This window comes from Megachile rotundata, chromosome 2, assembly GCF_050947335.1.
Source record: "Megachile rotundata isolate GNS110a chromosome 2, iyMegRotu1, whole genome shotgun sequence".
Classification (NCBI taxonomy): Eukaryota; Metazoa; Arthropoda; class Insecta; order Hymenoptera; family Megachilidae; genus Megachile; species Megachile rotundata.
In genome coordinates this window covers 23,872,917-23,898,501 of record NC_134984.1, presented here as the reverse complement: position 1 = coordinate 23,898,501, position 25,585 = coordinate 23,872,917, and the positions used below count along the sequence as shown (strand labels likewise).

Genomic DNA, 25,585 nt, shown 5'->3' with positions numbered 1-25,585 from the left:
AAATCGTAAGACGAACGGAGTCGATTCGCGTATAAAAGCTACGGAAACGCGACGACGCGTATGTCGAGGAACGTAAGTACCTGCACGAGTCGTTGAGACGAAAGTCGTAGAAGGTAAGGTAATAAGAAGCACGCGCAGAGTCGCGGGCCGTTATGTACGCGAAAAGCAGAAAAGTCGAGGACACGAGCGAGCGCACGTGCGCGTTCGTGGAAGACGATGCGGGTAGTGGGTGCGAGAACGAGCAGAAAGTTGGGCCAGCTCGTCGGTGTCGGTGTCGGTGTGGGTCAGAAGGCGATCGGTGTCTGTAGCCCGAGGCCCGAAACGCTCGAAACCCGCTTGTTCCAGGTTCCAGGGCCGAGCTAGCCCTCCCGCCTGCCGCTCCTTTCGAAATAACGGCTCCTCTCCGATCGCCGTAGTCTTTCAAATTTCTCTCCACCTTTTTTCTTATTCTCCTTCTGTACTGGCCTGCCCTTCCCGCTCCGATCAATATTTTTATCGAAACGCCTCGAAACCTTATACGCTATCCCGCTTCTATTGTACATTGTCGTCGACGTAATCAAGATTTTTCACCGAGTACAACAGCAGCTGTTCGAAGTATGAAATTCGTAAAATGTACTTACCTCGGTTCGCTGCAAAACAATCGATTTGTTTGCGAGAAATTCAATTCGTTTCCTGCGAGTACGAAAAAAGAAGAATCAAGTTCGCGGATCGTGGACCTTTAATATAGTTATTGAAACTCGAACTGGTTTCCGTTCTCTCGGTGTTTACGCCGTTCTCGCGGACATAATCGTTCGCACCGATTGCCGCTTAACGGACGAAATTAATTGAAACGTCCCGATTTTAATGGACGTATCTCGTTCCCGCGACAAAACATTCTCGTCTCGTCCGCTAACGAGCTTTCCGTTTTTCGACAGGTCAATTTCAACGTATAAAGCATAAAGGAAAAAGCGAAAGAAACGAAAGAAACGAAAGAAACGAAAGAAACGAAAGAAACGACGGTGTTATTTTAGCGGAATTTCTGTCGATCGGAAATTTGTTTACGAGCTCGATGCGACATCCTCGAGTTTCGACGACCTCGAAGCGTCGTCGCGCGAACTCGACTTTTCGAATCTCGAAGGTGGACTCGATTTTCACGCGGTGACGGACCAAGGCGCGACGTCCTTCTCCTGTTTGACGGGGCATGAAACGCTTTCGGATAACGAGACTGGGAAGGACAGGCTCCGGTGGACTTTTTTCGATCGATCGCCAGAGAGTTACCTCTTTCTGCGTCCACGATGAATCTATCTTCCACCGAACGTTAGGTTGCTGGATGCGTGTCTGAGCGTTCCGATCGAAACTCGAAGGTAACGTTACCAGTATATTTCAAAGAAAACTGTTTTACACACAGATGCTTTACAATATACGTGATGTTGAATTCCGTAGAATCTTATGGAAAACCTTAACCCTTTAAGCGGTATGGTTCATCGTTGAAAGTGCGGTGGTACAAATTTTTCACCGCTTCTATATTTATATTTATATTTATATTTATATTTATATTTATATATTTAGAGGTCGTAATCGGGTAGTTTATACAGCATAACCATAATGTAAAAACCATTTTGCTTAAGGAGAATGACAGGTACGTACTTTGGAAAAATCACGCGAGTCGAATATTCTAGTTTTGTCAGGTTGTACGCGTACGCCGTAACCGTGCAAGAGGTTAAAACTGATAGATCGATAAAGTGGCGGTATTATCCGAATCCGGTGATAAATTGAGCGAAAACACGCGTTTCGTTAAACGCTCGTGCAACGACGTAGCTATTAGATGTACCAATGAACAATCCTCTCTTTTTCTTCTCGTATTTCATATTTATTCGGGAAACTTATCGACGAAATAAATTTACCGACTCGTCTTCGAAGCGAGTGTCGGATAATGTTTTTCGCTCGATTCTTTCAAGATCTTCTATCGGTTATAACCATGGAAACAATTGGTAGGTACGTTTGTTCGAAGCGCGGTAAAAGCGTGAAACGTTTTCGCAGTATCGTAGTACATATATTTCATTCGTTAATTCACGTAACACGAACATAATTGTACGTCTTGTATCGATTTCTATTCTATATTATAATTTTTCTATCTTATCGCAAAGATTTATGAGAAGAGGGACTGGTCCCTTCCTAGTTACGCCAATGAGCAAGAGTCATAGATTCCAGGAAATGCGTGTTCGTCAAAGTGTTAATGGTTCGAATCGTTTCGACTATGTATTCTACCGGTTACCGCGAACCTTCATCGTCGACTGTGAACGAAACTAACGACATAAAATTAAACCGACTTTATTAAGCTATTACGCAAGGTGTTATTCGCGACAATAAAGTTGTGTTCGTATTCGTGGTTAATTTTTCTATAAATAGTCGGTAAGGAACTAACGGCAGAATGTTTTCCGCTTAAACGAGCACTTTTAAACGAGCTACTCGGGAAAACTAGGGAATTACTCGTTGGTACACCCGATACTGGGACGAGCAAAGTGTCGCCGAAGCGACCGGTGGTTCGCGATTGCGCGAGATTTGCCGTAAAAATTATAGAAAATTAACACTCGAGAAACTAAACAAATTTGAGCGGCGCGCGTACGCTTTTCGCCGTGGCGGACGCGCGAGCAAATATTACGTCGATAAACATTCCCGCTTCTGAAAGGATCCGCTGTGTCTGGTCCGTGACGGCTTCGCTCTTCATCCTCGACCTCTCGCCTCCTTCTTCGTCTCGTACGCCGCGCGAATTCGCGCCGTCCGTCGCTTAACCGAGGCTCGAGCGTGTACGGATCGTTCCAAAGTCCCAGCGCGCGGAACCCGTGCGTCCTGCGAACAGAAAATTACCGGTTTTACAACGTTATTCGTGCTCGAGCTTTCCGTGGTTCGCGAGGAGATTTAAAAGCCTGGTCGACTTTACGAGCCCGGGGACCGCTTCCGAACGCGCGCGTTGCGTAATCTCGCCGAGTAACACGTTGTAACGCGTGTACCGATAACGCGCGGAAGAACGCGGAGCGGTCGAAAAAGGTGAATCGCGAGGTGGAGGAGGAGAAGGAGGATCGCGGATGTTACAGAACCGGTGTTCGGGGTTACTTAGGAGGTTGCGAACAACGGAACGCGGCGCATAGACGACCACCGTGTCTCGCCGGATACCTGACGACGCGAGTCGGCCTCTAAAAATAGCCAGCCCGAGCTACCGCGAAAAATCACTGTTTTTATCATAATTACCGTCACTTAGTAGCCTTGTTCCTTTCGTCGCGCCTCACGAACTCCGTACGCGTCAAAGTTAACCCTCTTGCGGTCTTCCACTCTTTTTCCACTCGTTTCTTCCAAATCTTTGTTACCGAGTAAAATTTCGCAAATAAATAATTTCAACGAGATACTATGTTCGCCTATAACGTTTGAATCGTAAAGCACGATAGGATTAATTGGAGGAAAAAGTGTTTGCACGGCGAACAGTTACGTATCTACTATGAAAGTGTATTCGAGGAGATGTAGGTGTGACGACGCTTATTATGGAACGGAGCACTCGTTCACGATTGGATTTATCTTTCAATTATCTCCCGGTCCGGTAGTTTTCTTCGACGACAATAGAGAATCCGAAGCCCGAAGGCCTAAAAACGTTGGAACGCTTGTCGCGATCCACTTCTCTCGATCAGGATCTGTCCCGTAAATCGCCTTCCGAAATGCTCTCCACGGCCGCGATCTACAAGTAAGCAAGACTGTTGCTGCTAATTCGATAAACGTTTTCGAAGATTCGGGTATAGTACGCGTTATCGCGCGTCGAGGCATCGGAAAATTTTTCGGTGACGAGTTAAAGGCGTGCTCGGATCTTTGGAAAAACAAGAGAGAGACAAAGAGACGGCTTCGAACGGTCGGTGGGTACTCGAACCGACGTGTGTGGGCACGCGTGCTCGGATCGCAAAGGTCGAGCAATATAGGAGCATTCGGCCACCGCTTCTGCAGCTATCCGAGGCTGGATGCGAGCCTCCTCGCGGCCGGTTAGGCTCCCTCTCGTTCGTCGTGTTCGTGTTTCGTTCTTCGTCTCGATCCCTTCTTTACCCCCGGTGCACCGGTGCACCGGTGCTCCGGTGCTCGGCCCCGTGTCTCCGTTTCTTTCTCCGTCCGTCGTGCTGCTTGAAATAAGTCAAGCCGCTTTTATTCTCGGTCTCTCGGATATTCTTTATAGCATCGGTGGCGTTCGTCGGCCCTCCAGAGGTCCCGTACGTGTGCCGTACGTTATGAAACGCTGGACCAGCAGGCGTACCACGCAAACTACAAGAAGCGAGCCTCGTGTTCGGCCCTTTACTTATTGGACAGTTTACACGCCGTGCGGTTTCCTGGCCCCCGACTCGCTCCGGATTACACGCGAACGCGTCGTTGGACACCTGTCACGGTCTTTTCCACGGATAAGCCTACGTCCAACTTGATCGAGAATTTTCCGAAAACGCTCTCTTGGCCTTACCTAGATATCCTACACGAGTAAAACAATTGCTCAACGATTACTTCGATGCGCGTTACTTTCTATCGCTCGTATGCCGAGATAAATCCCGGGCTAACAGGATCTATACTCCGCAGAAAAAAAAGTTGTCGGAAAAGTTGTGGTTCTCGACAGCATGCTTCGAGGATACGGGACAACGTTTCCGAGCGAGGCGATCGGTTCGGAAAACGGGCGCGTCGCGTCGGAATAAGAGGAAAGTAATAATCCCGTGTCTGGATGCTTTACGGATGAGTCCAGCATACCGGGCAAGCCCAAAACGAAAAACGCCTTCGTTTTTCGTGTTTCTGTTTCAGCGCGTCTCGACAGTCGGGTTATTTCGAAACGAGCAAGAAGGAATCGACCCTGGAGAAAGGGTGTTCGATCGAGCCCCTGAACGTATCGAATCCGTAGGTCGGCCGGGTCTCAGGTAAGAGGGGGAAACCGTGGCATATAAGTCTGGTGAAATAGCGGCTAATAATATGCGCGCGAAGTTTATGTCGCCGGTAGATTCATACGTCACGGCTTTATTGTGAGGCCTCGGCGAGGTCCGGGGGATCTTCGTGAGACGGCGTTTGCATAAAAATACGCCGGGTGATCGAGTACTTTAGAAAATTTAAGGGCTATAGATTACGGAGCTGCGAGAAGAAGCGAGAAGAAGCGAGAAGAAGCGAAGGAAACAATGCTATGTCACGAATGTGCCCGGGCGGCTGCTTCCTCCGAGATTCGGCCAAGAACCGTTGCGAGATATTTTCCACTCGACGGCGATTTCCGCTCGACGACTTTATTTATCTGGATCGAGCGCAAACGACTCTAATATTCTCGCGCTGGTTATCGGGATGCCTTAATCTCGATACTTCCAATTATGTCCGGTTAAGAGATGTCCTCGATACCCTCGGGAGGAAAGTCAGGATAGGCTTCGAGAAACGTCGGTCGAGCAGTCGTAACGAAAGAAAGAAGACAGAAAGCGAAAAAGATAGAGAGAAAGAAAGAAGGAAAGAAAGAAAGAAAGAAAGAGGATGGCTGGTTCCATCCCGCGGCGAGAGATCCGGTCGGGCAGATGATTATCGGGCATATAGGAAATTGAAAGGGTGTCTAAGGAGGTGTCTAGCGAGCAGTTCGCGGGGGCGGTTTTCTCGGCAGGGTGGCACTCGACTTATGGGGTCTTAAGGGTATTCGGACACCCACACGGAAAGATGCTGCTGTCCGATAGCCGTTGCCCACCTCGGATAATAGGTTCTACGGGTTTTCGAGGCCCGCAGAAGCCACCTTCTTCGCTTCTTTTGCGTCGTCCCTCTTTCGACCGTCTAAAGGCACGTTTTCACGTAACGATAGATAACCTTCGCGTAAGAAAATCGGTCGCAATTTTTTTACGAAAGACTAGTCGAATCGTTAGAAGCGTTGTCGCGCGTCGAACGAATAGATAGTTGTACGCAATTTGCACCGCGTTTTAAAGGTTAACGCGTTCAAGCGGCAACGCGAAATTCGGTAGCGCAACGTCGCGACTAACCTCGCGGCGGTAAAAGTCGCGATCTACCGTTACGTGCGAACGTACCTTTAGTCCTTACGTCCTGTCCGTTCTCTATTCCCGTTCGGGCAAACCGATCCAGCTATCCTTCTCTCTTGCTCGATCTCGCGCGCGCACCGTCAGGTGCACACCTCTTCGCGTTCTCCGATCGCTATCTGCCAAATCACTATCAATCACTCCGTTGATCCAGACTCCGGACGCTCAATGAACCAACCTTTCGAACCGATCCCCGCTAAGCCTCCTTTCCTCTCGCGATAAATAAATCGGACTAGCGACTTTAACGAGCTGTACCTGCCTCTTTGTCCGTCGTTCCTTCGCTTTCTTTCTCGCGCTCCGCCTCGAGGACAGACCCGATTCGAGAGCGGAATGCCGCGTGCTTCGACGAAACGATTTCAGCTTCTTCCCTATCGGACGAATCGAGCGTCGTTCGATCAAAACGCTTTGTCGAAAACGATAACGATTTCTTTCCGCTAATCTGTTACGGCCCAAAACGACCGATTCAATAAGACCGATTAACGATCGAGCAGCGGACAAACAGCGAGAAAATTTCAGGCACGCGATAATAATCTAATAATAATATATTAGAAGAAATATCTAGGGTAAAGTAGCGGTTGAACGTGAGTTACTGTGAATAGGTTTGTTGGTTATTCGGAACGAAGCGACGGCGGCAGCAGCAGCAGGTTCGGCGAATGCTCTGAACGGCGGAGATACACCGTGAAATTTGACGAGGCCTGTGGTGCTCGCTCGATCATTGATCACGCCCGTTGATGGGGCCTGAAACAACGAATCACTCGCACGGAAGCCTGCGGCTACGGAGCTCGTCAAATCGCAATTAGACGGACGATTTAAAAGAAATTTTTCATCTTCCAGCCGTGCGAACGGCCGCGTTTGTCTCGCGTGTTTCTTCTCTTTTGCGCGTTGCTCGACCGTGCACGACAACTACGGAACGCGATAAACGAAATGCGGGTTAATCGAAACGACTTTTTATTTCGAGAACTTGAATTCGTTTCGTTTCGATAAAGGAATTCTACTCGAAAAGACGTGGGATCGTCGATGTCGTACGACGGTGATTTCAACGGTCGTAACAACGTCGGTAATAAACATCCTTTTTCTCTATTCTATATTTTTCAATAACGTTTTTCGTATCTAAGAATGTTTCCAACAACGACGACGACGACGACGACGACGACAACGTCGAGACGACGATAATGATATCGGCGTTATCGCGAGCAGGTAAAAGACAAAAAATGTAACGTTCGATGTTATTCGTCGATTCGATCGATGAAATTTCAGAGTTCGGAACCGATCGTTTAACGGCTGAACAGCGCGCAACGGTCCGAGACTACGCCTTTATTATTGTCACGTCGATACGATCGAATCGCGATTTATAAACGATCTAAATATAAGCGTGCGCGACAAGAGGCAAAAGCTATAGTTACCGATACAACGTTTATCGTTAACAGTCGAACGAACAGCTGCGCACCGATACGCTGGACAAATGCGGGTACGCTGCTCGGTTTCTCGATTAAATCGTTCGCTCGTTTGACATCTAGCTGAAAAAGTATGCTCTATTCTTGGGCATTGCATCGAGCCGCGCGTAACGCGGGCTTCGAGCCGAACGAACCGTCGTCCACTTTCCTTCGAATCCTTGGGCGTGTTGCTCGGGGAAAGGTGGCATGCGACGATAAACGGTCAACGCTTTATACTAGCCGAGCGAAATTCCAGGTCATCGAATGGTACCCTTCCATCTTACCCTGCGAATCTCGCTATCGATAGAGGACGAGGTTAGGATTAAAATAAACGCGGTAAAAGAGAGGAGGGATAATTGAGGAGGGAACGTTCGCCACGCGGCAACATTGCAATTTGCAGGTGTTAACGCGATGCGTGGAGCGAACAAACTTTCAGACATCTATTTTGCCAATAATTAAAGTAACGGTTGTTCGTGCATCGAAACATCGGAGATAGAGTAAGAAAGAACCCGGTTTGGCAAGGCGGTCATCCGTTCACCGTTAACCCTCCACGCGAGTTCGCGGGTTAGAGCGAAGGAGAATTTTGAGAAGGAGAAGAGAAGAAAAAAAAGAGAGAGGTTATTCCCTAAAATCGATGTCCCTGGTCGAACACGAACGTTCGATGATAGCTGTACGCGTAGTGATCGACCTTCCCCTCCTTCTCCCGCGTCTTCTCTTCTGACGCGGAGTTCTCGATCGGCGCGTTCGGTTACCAAACCGAACATAAATTAATCCCGTGAAATGTCCTCGTTCGTTAACCGGCCCAACCCGGGTCCCAACAGTCCCCCGTTCTTCTCTCCGCGCTCCACGCCGCTAAGCAAGGTTAATCTTAACTTATAGGTATGAGACTTGCGTAAGCCTGTTCCGTCTGTTCAAGCTTTCTCGCTTCTTCTTTCGCCTTTAGCCCTCGAGATCGGTCAGAACTCGGCCGAGCGTAGGTTCGAAGTTGTCGCTCGTGAACGAAAACGGTGAACGTGGGAAAGACGTCGGACACTTTGCGTAAACAACTTTGGACCGGATCGACAAGGACGTCGCGGTATCCTAAAGCGATCCGGTCGAACTTTAGACGCGAATCGTGATCGCGCGACCCGTCGCGACCCGATGCCACGCGTATCGATATCGATATCGATATCGAGCCAAGGTTTCGATTCGAATTCGACGCGAAAGTGATGCAACCGGAGCGAACAGCAGCTGGTCGTTTACGTCGTTTTATCCAAAGTACGTCTAAGGATACCGCGCGTTACCGGTTCCACGGGACGAGCCTTATCCGGTGCTCGGTCGCGATCGATCGACCGATCGATCGCTCGTCAATCGCGTCGCTGTACCACTGTCCCCGCTAATGGCCGCGCGGATCGTTTCGAAAAAAACGTACCTCCCGGTGCGGACGATTTATGAAGGAGAAACGGGAGACGCTGGAACGCGACCCGACCAAAAACGTCGGTCCACTGGTCAACGTTTTTCTCTTTCTATCTTCATTTATTTATTTTTTTTCTCCTTTCTTTCTCGTTTACAATCCAGAGAGAGAGAGAGACGACGGTTTAGCGACCACGAGGACTTTTTGAAGAAACGCGACGACGGGATTGCCTAATTTCGTCGATTTACTCGAATTCGAGCGTTTCGGGAGAAAATAATTTGAAACTTCCATGTCGCGTTACGAGGCAAGTCGAGATCGATGCTCTGCCACGTGCCATTCAGATCGGACATAAGCATTTTCGAAGCGAGATACAGGCGCGTATCGAGCGCATACGCGATGTCAGTCCTTGATCCTCCGCGGAACAAGCCGCGTAACAAGCCGCGTAACCGAGAACATTAACAACACCCCGAGCTATCGTTTCGTTTCATTTCGGCGGCGACTCGTCCCCTCGTCGTAGGGGCTATAGATCCCGGGGCGGTACGACAGTTCGTCGAAAGTTACCGCGCCGACCGTAAAACGATACCGCTCCGTAATCGCGAGAGAAAGCATATTGCGGTTATCGTCGAATTAATCCGCGCCGCGAACGAGGGTGGCACGGTCGATTGTTCTTCTCGCGAACGGCTTGAAAATTCCGCGTCACCGCGTCGAGCGGATCGTGGAAAGAAAAAACGCGTCACCAAGGCGGAGAAAATATCGGGACTACTACGAGAGAACAGCTTCGGCGGTTTCGTTTCTCGTTTCGCGTTCGCGACGCAGCAGTGTTCGTAACCATTCCAGAATCTCCCCGAGGTTCGACTACGACGGGGTGTCTCGCGATTTATGCAAAATGGTAGGCAGCTCCCTCGGGAGGTTCGCGGCTCCGTTCGACCCTCTATCTAACACGTGCGAGGTTCGTGGCGCGCCAAACCCCTCGGCGAATACACCCCCTGCCCGTTGAGCCCTCTTCTTTCTCGTCGTCGGCACTCGAGGAAGCCTCTATCGCGAGGCTACCTTTCTCGCGAACACGTATCCCCGAACAATCTCGATCCAGCTGCTCCGGCACCCTTGTTCCTCTCTCTTGGAAAGTGATTTCCTCGTTCGGCCGCACGGACCGTCGGATTTCTCGTTCTCTTTCGTCGGCAGCGCGACGTCCAGCGATTAGATTCGACTTTTTCGTCGAACGAAGGGAGGAAAGCGCGAAGGGACACGATTCGGAATGCGCGGCGCGTACGCGACCGAGAACTCGGCGGCGCGTTCGAAGGGTGTCGGAATAAATAGGCACTTACGAGCCGGATGATCGAGGGACCGTGGATCATTTAATTTAATTACTTTCGCGGGGGTTAATAGCAGAGATAAAGGTGGCTGACTGGGCTCGTGCTGGATATTATAGAGCGTGGCCGAGCCGCCTCCCCAAAGAATAAATCGTCTCTTTGCCGTGCCCGACTATGGTCCCGGCGAATACGAGGACCACCCTCAAAACTGCCCTCCTACTTAATTTCCAGAGGCGCGACGAGACCGATTATGACAACGTCGAATCGCTCCGTTTCTCCGAAGCGAAATTCTTACGGGATCGCTACTAGCGCAGAGTTTGTTCGTGTAAGAACGGGATCGGGCATCCACGCGTGTCTCGAACCACCGGGGTGAATTTAATTTCATAAACCGCAACTGTTGCCAGTATTTGGTTCGAAAGGGAGCACGAACAACGGTTACGAGCTCGACCTCCTGCTCTTAAGGTGCTTGTATCGCGACAGTCCAATTCAAAAGTTGAGACGATTAGATTTACCTCTACGATCGTATCGCCGCGCCGGTCGCGTTATTCGTCTGGATTTTTGTTATTTCAAGCAGCCGAGCCACTTTTAGTCGCGACCGACTCGTCGTTCCTCGAACGCGTTAAGGTTCGTTCGGAGAGAAGAAGGCTGGAACGGGTGGACGGCCGCCTAGACGGCCAGACGGAACGGAGCAAAAACTTTGAGACGAGCAGTGGGTTCGACGCGTGCTGCGCGCGTTCCTTGTCCCTCCTCGGCGGGTAATTTCGATGGGCCGGCCGTATTAACGATATTCCGATGATACGTCGTCGGTTCGCGGAGATGTCGGACGCGAGGAAGAGGAAGAGGGTAAGGGCAACAGGGGGATGCGAGCCGCGGATGTCTCCCGCATTGTATGCAGATGAAGAAGGCAGGGCGACAATGACTCGGAGACGTCGGGGCCGAGGACCCATTCGTTCGTTTTCAACCGAAAGAAACCCATCCGACAGGAAAGGGGGCCCTCCTTTGGCTCGTGCTTGCCACCACCGTGCCCTTCTCGCCTTCCTTTTCCTTTCCTTACCCCTCTCGTTGCCCTCCTTTCTTTCGGACACGCTCTTACGTACTACGCGTCCATACATTAACATGTCATCATCGCGCGCGGAAACCGAACCGATCCTCCTTCTCCGTCCGCTGCGCTTCGAGCCTTCTTCGAGCGTACAAACGCCCCCTGCGACGAAGCGTTTCTCGAAATTCTGATCCTGGTCTAGTGGTCGCGTGGGTGTCGTGTTTCGACAGGGCTGAAAACGGTGGCGGACGAGGGTGTCGAGAAACGTATTCGTCGGTTCGGAAAGAACGTTTGGAAAATCGTTGACAAGAGAGTTCGGCGATCGCGAGGGGAATCCGACGGGTCGATACGAGTTTGGGGGTTGTTTGGCGGATACGCGTACAGAGACGGAGGCGAAAGGTAGAGACGAGAGGAACGCGGGCAGGCAGGACAGAGGGGCGTCGGTGTTGGTGTAGGAAGAGCTGGATTGGTAAACCGGTCACGTAGTGCTCGGCGATGAATGGACCCGGCGAGTCGAGGCCAGAGCCGGGAATTGGCTACCGGGCATACCTCGACCACCTACCCCACTGCGTCAGCTTTAGCCACCCCACGGCAACGTAAAATTACAAAGAGGTGCTCAAACTCGGGCTTTCTAGCGGGCCGACCGATCGTCGCGCGAAATTGCCTCGTCGAACGTTCCGACGAGACCCACCCGTTCTACGAGTTCCTTCGAACTCACTGAGCTTGCACTTTCGACCTTACCTTCTCGCCGCTTCTTCGCTCCGAGTCGCGCCCCTTCGAACGATTTACTCTTTCTTTCTCTGATTATACGCGTGAGAATACCTCTTCCGTTTCTACCTAGGTTCTTCGCGTTCTGTTTCGGAGATATCGAAAAAAGGTTTTCGTTCGCCTCTGAACGGGAACGTTTCTCGTCGAGAAGAAAATACGTCGACGCTGGACCGTTGAAAATTAGGGCATAACGTTTTCCGGACGCGTAAAAGATAACGTTTCGAAGGTATCCAGTGTCGCGAAATTCGACGAGGAAGAAAACGGAAAGCGCAATCAGGATTCCATTTGCGGAATCCTCGAGGGCCTGGCTGCTCGTTGTCGCATGGAAACGATCCTTGGACGCGTCGCGCGACCGCGTGACAGGAACCCCTTATGTAATCTAAAGCGAGCCTCTGATCCGCCATAAAGTCATTTCGTAACCCATCCCGAGGGTTAAGTACCCCCGACGTCCCGAATCCCTGGTTAAGCGCGAACCCGGACAGCTCGGAAGTTCTGCCGGTCTCCGTTCGCTCGGACAGCTAATTTCGAAGCGATCGCGTTTCGAACGAGCGATAAATTTGCCTGGCGAGAATCTCCGAGAGCGCGGCAAAGGATCGCGAGGCTCAGGGCGACGATCGCGAGCCGGATTAAAAAAAAATAAAAGCTCGCCGTAAATCAAACGACTTGTCAACGAGCGTGGCGCGGCGGCTGGCCTCGAAGCTGTCGCGAGCGAAATGGGGTGGCCGGACCGAGCGGAAACCCTTTCGTTAATTGCGCATCGCAGATGCCGACCGTTGCAGCCGCTCTTTACGAGCCACTTTTTCCCTTCTGTGCGCGTCGAACGACCGTACGAAGAAAAAAACTTCTTTATCGCTCGTAGTAGTTTGCACCGCGAGCTTCGCGACGGATATACAATCGACAACGATTCCAGGTTGAAAACGAGGAGAGAAAGACATTTTACATAAAATAATGTATTTATTGTAATACCCCACTTCGCTACAGCGATTAACATTGATATTTAACACAACTTATACCGTAATTCTATGTAATCATGCATTTCCACACTGACACGACGCCTGGCTGCGACAGGACTCTGGAACGATCGCTTGCAGCAGGACGATACGAGACAAATCTGTAAGCTGCAACATTACAAACAGAACAACCCTCTTAATTGTCAGACACCGCTTTTTCAAAATTTTAGTCGATCTCTTTAGTCGATTTACGCGACGTTGAAACACGCTCGCTTTCTCCGCCCGATTTTCGACATCCAGTTCATTTCGACTGCGAAGTAAACGCGAGAACAACCTTGTCCACCGAGTAGAACTCGAGTAACGAGTAGAACAGTAAAGACTAGGTACTCGAACAAGAAACGCGCGCACACCCGGCGAAAAACTCACGAATGTATCGAGGTGTTGAAAGTCACGGAGCTCTTCGATGATAACGGATAGATGTTTATGCTTTTATAGAACAGCGAAGCGCGCAAAAAATATGTAAACTATATGATACGTGTAAGAAATCGAGATAAATTATTCAGAGGTGTAAAATATGTAAATTGTGCGAATTAAGACGCCTTAAATCACTTAGAGAGTGAAAACACTCGATAAAAACGGTAGGTATATTTGCATAAACACCCACAGTTTACCGTCGCTAATTGCACGTAGAATAATTTTAATCCAGATTTCAGATTTGCATACCGTTGCGTGTTCTTCCTTTTCAACGATCGCGGACGTTTCAAGATTTTCGGATATTCTTAAATTCCGAAGATTTCCAAGAGATTCGGAATCGTTCGGATCGTTCGTTCGAAGAATCGCTGGTATTCTACTATAAAAGCGTCGGAGAGACCTTCGAAACTCGTCAGAATCTTTATGGAAAGTTCTGGATCTATGTACGGATCTACGTAGAAACTAAGATTTCGAAATAACACGCGCTCTCGTGTCTCCGGTTTTATGGTACGGAGCCTCGGTAGCTACGGTATCGCCTTCCGGAGCTCCGAAACGGTCCGAGATATCTTTAAGGAGAGATCTGTTGTTGGCGACAAAAGCGAAGAGACAGGAAAAAGAGTCGGAGGCTCGCAAGGAAACGTTATTAATTGGCTACACGATAAAACGGCGTTAGTCCCCGTTCGCTGTCCTTCGCTGGACCCCCCTTGGCTTCGTCCTAAGATATGGAGCCACGCGACTTGGAAGCACGCGTGTACCTACACACGCGTACGTATACGAGTCCTGTGTTCGGTTGCCGGCGCTCTCGCTATTCGAGTTCAACCGATTCAGCAGGAATTCGGCGAGACGACGTTACTTGTCCGTAGGCGAACGATCCTGGTCAAGCGTTGTTTCGAGCTCGGTTCGCGCTTGGTTCGCGGCGGTGACACGCCCCTTTCGGGTCGCGGCGATATTCTAATTTATAGGACGCTAATTAAGTGGTAGAGGCGGCTGGCGCGAGGTAATTAAATTTCGCGTGGCACAGAGAACGAAAGAAAGGCGAAAATACAAAAGGGATTCGCTTCCACCCCCCCCTGATTGTTTCCCTCTTTGTCCGGCTTGGTCGCGTTGTCGCTGTTTCTTTGTCGGTCGGTGGCGCGCACGCGTTCGCTTTTTGCTCGTTTCTCGGTTACAACGCAAATGCCTCTTGGAAGTTGCTCCCTCCGCTTCTCCCGCGTTCACGGTCGCTCCTTCTCGATTTCTGCTTCTACCTGGGCGGCGGCGGGCAGGCAGCGGGCAACGGTTCCTCGGGATCGCTCGTTACACGGACTCCGGTGTCGATAGGGTATACGTATACATATATATCGCGCGTGTTTCGCGTTTCGTACCCCTATCGCTTCCTCGTCTCTCCTTCTGCTCGTTCTACTCTTTTTTTTCCTTTTTTTGCAATCGCTGTGCGTGCATGTCGGCCGTTGTTGTTGTTGTTGTTGCCGTTGCTGTTGTCCCTCCCATGGACATGGGAGCGATCGTATGAGCGCTATAGGCCATAAGGGCTAACAAGGCGATTACTCATGCCTCCCATAAGAAGAAGTTACAAGCGGGTTCGAAAGTTTATTGCGGCAAATGGCGAAATTTGTACCTTGCTAACGATCCACCGTCTTTTTTGCTCGTTCGAGTCGCGTCCGAGCTGTCCTCTTCGAAGCCCTCACCCCCGTTTCGATCGCGGACACCGCAACACGGCCTCTAGCCGACTCCGCGGTAATAATTAACGAATCGTAACGAGTTGATTCACGAGCTCGGAGCTGCCGCCGCGAATACCTCGATTCGGTCTCGATCGTCGCGTCGTTCGAACGATCATCGTTTCGCTGTCGCGTAAGCGAAGGGTTCTTACCTCGAATCCAAGGACGATCGAAGCCGCCCGAGTGTCCAGACGGCGCTGATCCCGGACGTCCAAAGTGGCCCGAACAGCGTCGGAAATCGGATCCCAAGGACGAGGAGGACGTCGAAAGCGGGTCCGAGTGCACAGCCGGTTGGATCCAAGGTGGGACCCGCGGGACGATCCGAGGGTAGGAAACTGCAATTTCGTAAAGTACTGGCTTAGCTCGAGGATCTTTGGGCCGTTGGTCCCGAGGTCGAACGCGTTGACCGTTCCCCTTTCGATCAACCTCTTTCTCTCTTGGCCCACGGCGGGCCCGCCGAGCTCTAATTAGATTTTAAGTGAGAAATTGAGCCTGCCGGCAATTTTAAGGAAGCCGAACGAGCCTCCCTGATTAATATCATTATACGTGTTCGCTCGTTACACGGACAAGCGGGGATGGAATTCGCGGCTCTACAGTCGACTACAAAAGTTCACCATAGCTTCTCGATAATTAACGATATCGTTTACGATATTAACCGGCAAATAATTTGTCACTTTTCTAATTCATTCTTTGTACCAGCCACGCGCCCGGAAGAACGTCTGAACGTTGATCGACTATAAAAGAGATTACGAAAAAAATCGTCGTTATCTGAATTGTTCGGAAGCAAGGACACGGTTGCGCGAGACGTTCCCTGCTCGGCGAGTATCGTAGTCAGCCGGAAACGAATCGACTCGCGCGATTAATAACGCGTGTTCCACCGTTTTTCCATCAAACTTATTCGTATCCGAGAGAATCAGGGCCGTAAGCGATTGTATTTTTCTCGAGATACGTGGCTCGATAACCGTTTAATACCTCGCTAATGACGGTTTTTGTCGAGACTAATGATTCTGATCGCGCGGCATTAACGACAAGCGGCGTATACGTGGAACGGTAACAGGTAGAAATGCGCGAGAGCCTCGCGTCTGTCCTTTTCAACGGATTTATCGAAATAAAAAAAAAATTTCGATCTCTGGTTCTCCTCAACGTGACCTATTCGTAATGCCGCCTTCTTTCCGCGGCTGTAATTAACGTAATCTGACCGATTGCACGATAGCTCTCGTGTCGGCAGATAATTACTAGGATAGAATCACTATGATATTAACGACACTAAGTGATACATGTATATTCGTTAACGAACGCTTCATTTTCTTCGGCGCATTTTTCACTGGCGTTAAACGAGTATCGAACTTGCGACATTTTTCGGATACACGTAATCAACGAGATTCGAAATTTTGCATATTTCTCGTGTTTAAATTTGAATTTTATCAGCGCACATTAACACGCTTGTTATAGGTTAAGTTAAATGAAATTATTTCGTCCATTGCCGCGCTAAAAATGTGCGTGTATTGCAGAATCGAAGCTTTCTGTTTATTACCTCGCGTCGTTGATATAATAACTACCGTGGGGCATCGCCGTCACCGTCGACCAGCACCACGAATTCCGTACAATCGAATACGTAAAGCTCGATCATTTTCCATAATAATAGAATATTTGGTTTCTTTCGGTTGTTCGATCGCGTTAAGTTCGCGAAGTCGGTCAGTAATTAGCCCGTCCGAAACGTCGAACGAAATAATCGTCGATCGATAAACGTCGACTCGGCAGTGGATAGCGGCCGCGAATACCGCGATTCTTACCGCTGAACATTGGCATCGATTCGAACGGGCGTTTTTCCATTACTTCCCGCGGCAGCCATTAATCTTCGCGGCTCGGGGGAAACGCGATGTTATTAATTCGAATAGCCGCGACGAAGGACCCACCGTAAATAAAGCAGCCACCGGTTGTACCTCGTCGACCGTCGAAGATAAAAATTTCCATCGGACGCGACGCGTAGAGGAAGAAGGACGATTTAACGGGGATCGATGGCTGGCTCGATCGACGAGCAAAATCGACGACGAGCTGTTTACGCAACGATCCCCTCGAATTCTGTGCAACCCTTGCTCCCGGCAAACTCCTTTCTTCGTGCAAGCTGTCGCGAAGACAAAACCGTAGGACGGTTAGGATAGAGGCTTCCTCCTCTGTGGCAACGGTCATCCTGGACCGTTTCAGGAGGATGAACTCGATTCGAAAACTGGATTCCGATGCGGACTGAAAGAGGCCGAGGGTTAAAACCGGAGAATCTTTGCCGGGCTACGCGACTCCGCAGCTCGGGGACGCGTATAATGGTCAGCTCGGAGACTGGAAGGTAAGTAAAAGATTTTGAATGGCGACGCGATCGTGCGACCCCGACAACGTTTCTCGGACGAGCAGCGGGAAAGACGAGACCGAAGGATAACCGCGGTAAAGCGGTCTCGAGACACGGCCTTTAGAGAACCGAGCACGCCAGTCGGAAATCTCGAATCGATAATAAGACAAATTGCGTGGGCAGTGCTATAATTAAAGTTCCGGTAGGCAGCGAACTGGCGATATCTCGGATCGCGGAGAAACCGAGAGGCCCGCGTACTCGCTACCGTCCTCGCCAACAAAAGCAACAGGAGAGCCTCTCTTTCTCGGTTTCCTCGGCAACGCAACGGATCAGATAGTACGCGGTCGTATCGGTGTCGCGAGGCTAGTATCAAGTCATCAGACAGTCAGCCAAGCAACCAACCAGCCGCAACCGGAGGGACGAGAAGCGAAGAGAAAAGATCGCGAGGATCCGAGCTGTACGATGATAAACGATACGTTGAAAGTTGGTAGATAGGTGGAGGAACGAGTCCGCGGATACAGCGCGAAACTTCCACTCTGCTGGGGTTGCAGAGAAAAAGAGAAGAAGGAAACGCGGCTGGAGTCGGTTTAAAATAAGCGCTGTTATATCGATATTATTTCTTTCTGATCGTGATAAAAACGATGGAAAAAGGGGGAAATTTCCTTTGACGCGTCCGTTACTCTACGGACTTATTTTGAACGGATCGTAAGCGAGACTGGGCAAAGAAGAGTGGTCTCGGTCTGGCGTGCGTCGTAGTAACGACCGGTGACCAGCGACCGGTGAGAATGTTCGCGAGTCCCGAAGGCTAGAACTCCTAGGGAATTCAGGCAAAACCGGTCCAGTCGGATCCGGAGCACCCGCTGGTCAGTCCAGGCTGCCAACTATTCACTACCTGATCTCTCTCTCTCCTCGTCTTTCCATCCCAGCTTCGACCCTTTTCCGTTTTCTCCGGCTCGTTGCTCTAGTCGCTGATCTCTCGATCTGCTCACGAAATCTGCTACGGAACGCGACTATTTTGCGGGAGAATCGTGTCGCCCGGACACAGATACTCGGACAACGGCTGCGCGCGACGCGGAGCGAAGCGGATCGACTCGACTGAAAGACCTCCGCGCGCGAGTATCGAGCGGTATGCGGTAACAACGACGGCGAGATCATATCGGCGAGAAAAGAAAAAAGTCGAGCGTCGTAGACGTCGATGACGCGATTAGGAAGGAACGTGGTCGTCGTCGTCGTCGACGTCGTCGTTGGATCACGCCTATGACGAATCACCCGGCAGTACCACCTAAGGACACCTGCCTTCTTTCTCCGTTGCTTCGAACTTCCTCTCGATGCTCGTCACCGCGAACCGGTGGCTGTCGGCTGTCGACTGTCGACGCGACGACAAATACCGTACGACCACCGTCTTTGGCGCTGACCCCTGACCCATTCGAAGATCGATTTCCTAAATGCTCGATCCGTCACCATTAAATTTCAGATCGGAAACAGATACGATTGGCGAGCTGGCTGATCGGCCTGCTCCGTCGCGTCGGTCAGGCACGGTTCGTCGTTCGTTTCTGAAACGGTGATCCAAGGAATTGGAAACCGTACACCGAGGCTGATTGTTCTTGGAGCGTAAACGAGGCGGAAATCGTGTCGTATAGGCTCGGTTTTACGATAACCGCGAGCGTGTAACTACGTTGTAAAAAGTTTGCGGATCTCGCGGCTCGAATGGCTGTTACGCCTGCAACTTTACAACGACGATCTCTCCGAACGTTCGAGCAAGGAACGTCCCGATCTCGAAACGATTCTTCCGCGACTTTCGCTCGAACCGCTCTGACGTTTATCGCGACGTCTTAATAAGTTCGCGGACTTTACGGCAGCGATCTCGAGCGAATCGATAGCCTGTAACGATACGGGGCTTTCGTAACGTCCGAGTAATTTGCGAACGCCCGATAAGGAGGACGGTGATGCGGATTTCGCGAAACAACGTTTCAAGCTGCGACGAAAGATCGTTGAGAAGCAGGCCGGAGGTATCTTTTCGAGCAGGGGGATTCGGGAAGGATCGTGCCGAACAAACGCGTTCGAAGGATTACGGATGTACGTTTGCGAGCGAACGGACGCGCGTGTCTCGTGAAAGTTCGCTTCGAAAGCAAAGGCGGTGCAAGTTTTCGACGCGAAACCGATTCTCCGCCGAGGCTTCGAACCTTTCTTGGGAAACTCGCGAGCAAGGTAAACGGTGAAACGTGTGGGAGGATGGTAGAAGGGCACGCGGGTAAAAGGAAATGGAGGAGGAAAATGAAGGACGAGGCGTGTGCGCGAGCTGTATCGTAATGAATTCTGTATCGAACATAAATTCACTTTCCTAGAACCGTTCGTATTTCGATAATTCTGCCGCGGTGACTCGTCCCGTACATTCGACGCGTTAACTAATCGAAATTCATTCGCGAAACTATAGATAGAGGAGCAAAACAACCTCCTGAAAGGAGCCTCCCGACAGGGTATGGAAATTTTCAAGGGGCCAGAAGTAAGTGGCGCATAGAGGTTCTAACGCGAAGAAGAAAAAGAAGACGCGTCGAGTGAATTCGTGCAAGGACAGGTGAACAGATGGTACAATAGTAAAGCGACTGTAACCGGGGAACAAACGTTTATACGTTCTTCTGTATCACGATTAAGGGCACATATTATGATACAGCTTGTACATCGGATAGTTCGATTGGCTAGTCGAACGCCGGTTTTCCACTTTCGTCCGCAAGCCGGATTACATTCCCGAGCTCTTAACGAGACGTAATTACACGGCGAAAGGTACGAAGCGACGGATGCCTTTGGAATATAGCTACTAACACGATAATTGCTGCTATTACGCTCTGAAACGTCGTATTTAACGGTTAAACGCCGTTCGCCTACTAATCGTACAGGGAAGCCCCATTGATCGATCGGAATTGATACTCCGCGTTACGCGTTACGTATTCGTCGCGAGTCCTTTGCTCGATTTTTTCCTCCTCTTTGGCGCTTTTAGTCTCTCGGCGAATCGCGCAAACTCCCTAAATCTAGCCGCGATCGGTTCAATATCGTCGAGTAGCGAACTTCGTTTCGATAAATTTCGATGAAAATTTGATATTGATTCTAGCATTAGAACAGACGCGTAATTGTAAAAGCTGCGCGTGTTCGACCAAACACCTGCATTCAAAGGATTCGAAGATCTTTGCAATATCGGCTTAGAAGAAACTGATCGAACGAGGCGATAGTTCGTCATCCTTTTTCTATGATGAGAAAATTTGCTAAAAGCGCGGTGAAACTCTAGCTGGGAGTAGAACAAATGTCTCGTTGCGTTGCACGCGTCGTATTGTTTTCGGGTTTATCGTTGTAATCAACGTTGCGAATAAAAGAGTGTACCTCTTTTGTGCGTAAACAGTAACACGATGTCGCATGTGACGTCGATTAATTAATTGGTATCAAACAGCATTTTTAAAGAAAAATGCAAGCGTACGAGTCTTTTTATCGTACAATACGCGAGTCTATAGATATAATATAACAAAGTTACAATTGGTATTCTACGACTAGCATCGTTTTATCTTTTCATTGTTATGTAGCAATTTGTTAAAGCGAACCTTATACTATTAGCGGATAATAAAGAATTTCTCGAGGAAACGTATTCCATTCCTTGTAGTTTCGAGTAGGAATACTGGAGATTTTGCTTGGACAGGATGATAACTAATCGCGATAACTAACGGTGAAACTCGAATTAAACGTTGCTAGTTTAGTAGCGCTATAGTAAGCGTCCTGAAACGAATAGAACGCCGTTCTGTACTTAAATTTACTTGGAACATTTTATAGAATCGGTCCGAAATAGTTGTTAGTTCGAAATAACTTTGGACAAGTTTGACACTCGCATCTGGTGGTGTAAATGAATTATACACGGCGAAAGGTTGAAAACTCTGTGTCCGCTAGTGAATTTCCATCTCCGGTTCGAAAATATCGTTTCTCGATCGTCCGAAATAACGACGTGACAACCTGAATAGCTGCTGTTCCCCGTTTGAAAAACTGCTGTTTGAATCGAGGAGCGGAGGCAACGCGACAAATGCGTTTACCTGGTCGTCGCGTAATCCTGTAAGCGCCCCTTATTACGCTCCGCGTCATCTATTGTCGCTCGATCTTAACTTTTACGGATTAGAAACTGTTTCTCGTTCGGCATTAACGTTCTTTCTTTTTATTTTCCGCACCAACATCCAGCCTCTGTCGGCTTCTGTCGCGCTAGCACGACCTCCTGCTGCGTAGCCTCGCTCTCGTTTCGCAGATCGCATCGAAACCCCGCTGTTGCTGAAAACCGAGCTTGTTTGCGCGCGAACGTCCTTTTAAACGAACGAATTCCACGCTCGAATTCAACTATATTACGAGTATCGAACGGTTCGGAAACAACCTTCTACGTAGACACTCCGGCAATAAACTGTCCGGAAACAATTATTTCGATCAGCGATACGAAGGAGAGCGAAGGAATTTTTAATTGGTCCAGACATTGCTGCATCGAGTCAGAAAAGCAGGGGCACGACGCCGAGAATCCAATGACGCGTTTCATTCTCGGTTTTACGAAACGAGCATAAATTCCACGGGAACGTATCCGTGGGCACGATTTCAATCTCGAGCCCTTTCATAAAAGAAGTCGCGCGAGCCCGTAAGCGCGCAATAATTCTCCCCATTCTGCGAGCTGTTCATTAATTACGTACGCTACGAGCAACAGGGAAAGGAGGAAGGGAAGGAGAAATTATGGATCCCCCTTTATCCACGCATCGGCCGCATCCTCGCTTTAAGTCCAAAGCGAAGGACGTGGACGTTCGCGTACTTTTTCTCGCGCTGTTCGCCGCGATAAGCTTTACCCACGATTATTTATTATTCCTGAAATCTCTTCGGGATAAATAGCCACCGTAAGGTGAAGGAACGTCGATAGAAAACACTGTCGCCGGTTTTAACGAATTCGTTTTACCGATCCAAAACGTATGCGATGTATACGTTTCGAAAGAATGCGAGAACCTATCGGGTCTAATTTGTAAAAAATTTATTTTTTATATAATACATCATTTCTTCGAATCTAGAATCGCGTAATCTCTCGATCGAATATCCGCTGGTAGACTAGCCCGTGGACAGCTGCAACGCTTGAACCCCCGTAAACGATCCCTGTCGCGAGCGAAACGTAGCTGGTCGACGTTCGACGGGAGGAGTAACGATACGAACTCGAACAAAAACGGACCACGCTACACACGACGTATCGCGGCGAACCTTTACAAAAGACGAAACAGACCAGGGAAATCCATCATCGAACTCGACAGCCGATTTTAACGACGACGAGACTGCGCGACGAGGGACTTTGAGCCTGCCAATTTATCGAGGATACGCGCAAAGAGAATCTTGTACGAGAGTCGTGCAACGATGATAAAGTTCAAGGTAGATCGACGTTAACTGGAACAATCGTGTCCAGTGTGAGAAAAACGCGTGACGCGGAGAACCGAACGGAAAAAAGGGATGGAAAAACGTGGTGAACGTTAAACGCGAAGCGTAAGATCGAACCTAAAATATCTTTTACTATCGCGAAACGTTGTGCAACCGGTCCGCTAACTGAACGGAATATCGCGTATTTTCTTTAAAGGATGAAATTATCCCTCGAATATCGATAACTTCCACGTTATTTAAACCGTCAACCTTCGTTCGCCGGATGTAAAATCATTTTCGACCGACTATACAGAAATAAAAGGTGCAAAACATGGAAGATTTATTTGTAAGTCTCATGCAACAAAATGAAACTGTTTGCTGTATCTAATGCACCTAAATGTAATAATTAGGGCGAGTCACGCAATGTGACCGCTAAAAATATAAAACTGCTTTTTTCTTTCCTTTTTTACTCCTTTTTGTGCAAATCGATTGTTGCCAACATTTCTTCTATCCAAAAGAAACATTAGGACAAAATATTTTTAAAAGAGGTTGTTTACGTTCTTCGTACGAGTCGTTTAAGAAATTATTGATTTTTTCACAACGGTACCATACATCCTCGCTGCGCGAAAATATCAGGAAAACTGATTTCTACAAGAAAAAAACATACGCTGTTTCCATTCCGAAGCGAAATTCATTTGCATTTGCATCATCGCATTTATATAAAACTGGACATTTCTAAATATGTATTTCGACGTTCACCTATACAACTCTTATCCTAGTCCAACCAAACTCGAGATATAATATGACCCAGTTGCACGATTTATCTTGTATATCATCTCGAATTCCGTAAACGTTCAAACGCCTTACCGAAATCGGAATGAAATTCTTATCGGTATTTCAACGAAGGAGTTAAACCGTTCCATTTGTTGGCGAAAAAGACGTATCTTTTGTTTTAACGAATTCTTTACGTCAAATAATCTCGAGTTATTCGCGTAAAGGTAAAAATTCGTTCGAAGGAATTAGAAAAATACGCAAAGGGTTAACGAGTACTCGACACGAGTAGAAAAAGCCGACAAAGTGGAACGCGGAAAAGTCGAAGATCCTGTATGAACCAGGGACAGAAGCGAAAACGTGAGGGGTGGCTGCGCTAGGGGTCCCGTTTCTCTCCCTGTTCGGCTACCGCCAAACAATCACCGTCTCTTTTCACGCCTACCGTTGCTGCCGCTAATGCGACTGGACAACAATGCGGACCCGTCCACATTGCACGCGTCCGACCGCTAATTCCTCACGTTTTTTTCCCTTGCCGGTTGCTCGTGTTGCTCTTACCGACCTCGCCAATCACCAACAACCCTCCACCTTTTTTCGATTCGAGACGCGTCGCTTTCCCTTCCTTTTTCTCCTTCTTCGCGACCCTCGTTCCAGAATTCGATTTCAGCGACGAGTTTTTTTCCAAGATCCTGTCCATCTGCTCTACCGCGATGCAAATCCTTCGAAACGCGAAGATACAACGAATCCTCTTGCCGAGGAACGACTACGATCATAATTTTCCCTTTGATCGTTAGACGGCTGACATTGTAACGTATACCGATGTCACCGAAGTTCTAACAACGAAAGCGCAGCCGAAAATTAGGCACAGGAGCCTCGGGAATAACGATTCCCGTGCAAATTAGCGTGCAAAGTTGTTTATCGGAAAGACGGTATTAGCTTCGCTGGTCCGAAGTTGTGGTAAAAAAATATTAGAGTACACGCGAAAGCGTCGAATATCTCGGAACGACGCGACGCTCGGTTACGCGAGGAAACTATTCCTTAATCGGGCAATTAAAGAGACGAGGACATCGATAGAATCGGCAGAGCGAGAGGTTCGACAACGTCCTCTGAATACGTAACGCGACGAAGCGTATCGTCGCGCGTCGCTGCGCTAAATGCGGGCTATCGGGCTCGAGTTTCCCCGCAGGTAAATATTTCGTCGGTGACGCGGACGATCGTTAAATTCGTGAACGGGCCCGTGGCCGGAATTCGTGGTCCGCAATCCCTTCGGACTTTGGGGCGGCGCGGCACGGCGCGGTGAAAATCGAGCCAGACTACTTTATCTCGCCACCCGGTACATTCGGTAGCCCGATAGCGTCCTTCTATCTCCCTCGCTCGCTCTCGGCGAATTTGCATCGCATTTACATCCGATTGCGACTCGATCGTACAAAGCCCCGAAGGGCACCTGCCCTTCGATGCTCGGTTCGGCTTTTGCCACGCCAAGGGTCAGCCACGAAACGTTGCCACGGTGCGGTGATCGAGAATCTACGCCCGGGAGAACAATCAATTGTCGCTCGGCTCGAATTAGGCATTCGTAGAAAAATTCCTGCTAAATCTTTCGTTACCGACACCGATTATCATCGTTCGCCGTTGAATATTCAGCGGGTATCGGTCGCGCGCGTCGACTCGAGATACGGAACACGTTTCGTTTACGCGAAACGCGAGCTTACGACTTCGCCTTATTTACTTGGCATATCGTGCGAATCGCTGTGTTCGAACTTCTCGGATCGACGGGATGTTTGTAAATGCTTCGATAAGCGTTTATCGCTAAAAGTATCGATGCTTTTATCGATATTCTTACATAGGACCTAATCGAGTTAACGAACGCGTACCCGATGCCAGTACACGTTTTCTCCCCGCTGTATACAGGTTACCCGTGAAATAATATTTCTTACGCTAGGTATGCCGTGTGTCTAC

At 49.3% G+C, this 25,585-nt stretch overlaps 1 protein-coding gene across 6 annotated transcripts in view; it reads right to left on the bottom strand.

The window, feature by feature from the left end:
- Window positions 1-1,344: 1,344 nt before the first annotated feature.
- The window catches only part of vvl (ventral veins lacking), a 40,764-nt gene continuing 16,523 nt past the window's right edge, over window positions 1,345-25,585 (bottom strand). The window contains exons 2-4 of one of the 6 annotated variants that reach the window (XM_076528997.1): window positions 15,273-15,455; window positions 6,033-13,102; window positions 1,345-2,829 (exon numbers count right to left, since the gene is read on the bottom strand). The gene's annotated coding sequence lies outside the window, so the exon portion shown is untranslated. The remainder of the gene's footprint in view (window positions 2,830-6,032; window positions 13,103-15,272; window positions 15,456-25,585) is intronic. The other 5 variants (XM_012294020.2, XM_076528998.1, XM_076528999.1 and 2 more) reach the window with 5 other exon arrangements.